This window comes from Microtus pennsylvanicus, chromosome X (assembly GCF_037038515.1).
Source record: "Microtus pennsylvanicus isolate mMicPen1 chromosome X, mMicPen1.hap1, whole genome shotgun sequence".
Taxonomy (NCBI): Eukaryota; Metazoa; Chordata; class Mammalia; order Rodentia; family Cricetidae; genus Microtus; species Microtus pennsylvanicus.
In genome coordinates this window covers 55,061,251-55,063,199 of record NC_134601.1, presented here as the reverse complement: position 1 = coordinate 55,063,199, position 1,949 = coordinate 55,061,251, and positions in this window count along the sequence as shown.

Genomic DNA, 1,949 nt, shown 5'->3' with positions numbered 1-1,949 from the left:
GCTGGTGCCGCAGGCCCCGTGGATGATGGGAACCAAGAGGGCGCTGCTGTTGGGCATGGCCAGGAGAATGAGCCGCAGCCTCAGGAGCCAGATCGCGGGGCCATGGGAGCCAACGAGGCAGCGCCAGCGCCAAGGCCTAAACGCAGCAGGTTTACCCGCTGGCAACTGTCTGAGCTGGAGACTGCTTTCCAGTCTGCTCACTACATCAAAGCAAAAGCAAGGTGAGCAGATATCTGGCTTAGAGCATGTGGACCAGGGTTGTTGTTGCTTTTCCCCTAGTGCCCCTCTTACCCTCTATTTAAAATTATTTATCATTTCTTATTTTTTTTTTTTTTTTAGTTTTCGAGACAGGGTTTCTCTGTAGTTTTGGATCCTGTCCTGGCACTAGTAGACCAGGCTGGCCTCGAACTCACAGAGATCCGCCTGTCTCTGCCTCCCGAGTGCTGGGATTAAAGGCGTGCGCCACCACCGCCCGGCTTCCTTTCTTATTTTTATTCATTTATTTTATTGTGTTTGCCGTGCCATATGTACTGAGGTGTGAGGACAGCTAGGGTCAACAGTCCCGTCTTTGCCATGTGGCTCTCAGGGTCGAATTCAGGTCCCCAGTTTAGCTGGCAAGTACCTTTTCCTGTTGAGCTGTCTCCTCAGCCTCTCTCTTGCCCTTTTAAAACAAAGGTCACCTACGCCATCCAGGCCACCAGACCCCGTCCTCAGCCTCTCTGGCACTAGGGTTCTGGGGTGAGGGATGAGAACTAGGCAAACTGGGAATGAAGGTATTTTCATCTATTTAATTGTATAAAACTGGGCAGTGTCTGTTGATATAAGGTCTTTTTAAAAAATTCTATACCTCTGGGCCGGACAAAGTTGCTCAGTGGTTAAGACCATTTGCTGTTCTTACAGAGAGCCCAGGTGCACTGCTGATACATCTATGTGTCGTGTATTTCTTAAGTGGCATAAATATAGTCATTTCTCTCAAATACTGTCCTTTTACCTCCCATTAGAATTTCTACCCCCTTTAAAAAATACATTCTCCATAAAAATAAGATCCAATATTGAACATGGTGGCTTCTGTAGCACTGGGTGGGCCAATCAGACTATAGCAATGAGTTCCAGGCAGCCTGGGCTTCAGAGTGGTATGGTGTCTCAAAACAGAAAAAAAGAAAAAGAAAAAAAAACTCATCTGTGATCTCAGAAATGAGGAGGGAGAGGCAGGTAAATCAGAAGTGCAAGATTATCTGTCCTCAGTTAAGGAATGAATTCCAATCCAGCCCAGTCTCTGTGAGTCCATTTATGCAAGAATCTTGAACCTATTCTACCATGCCTGTGTTGTTTTTTTCTCCTGAATTTCCTGGGACAAGAGCTACCTTCGTTGTTTAAGCTGAACTGGATCTCACAAGGAGCTTCATTCCCCGGCTTCCTTCACTGGGAGAATTCAAGCCTGGGCAGCCAATATTGTACAAAAAAAAAGAGTAGCATTTATTTTTTGTCTGTTATGCCTTTAATATCTCATTTTCTGGTGCATGAGATAGCTCTGTAGGCAAAGGTGCTTGCTATCAAGTCCGAGAACCTGAATTTATTAGTACACACACGATAGGAGAGAACTAGCTTCTATTAGTTGTCACTGACCGACCTGCACAGGTGCACTGTGGCACAGGAAAACCAAATAAACAAAATACATGCAACATATCACTTCCTTGTAGGTTTGACACCCTCCTATATGAAATGGACGGTAGAAATCCTTGGGTGCTGTCCATTAATCTGTCTTTTTTATTTTATTTTTTTTATTGCAAATTTCCACCTCTTCCCCCCAATCTCCCTCCCCCTCCCTCTCCAGTCCAAGGAGCAGTCAGGGTTCCCTGCCCTGTGGGAAGTCCAAGGTCCTCCCCCCTCCATCCAGGTCCAGGAAGGTGAGCATCCAAACAGGCTAGGCTCCCACAAAGCCAGTTCAT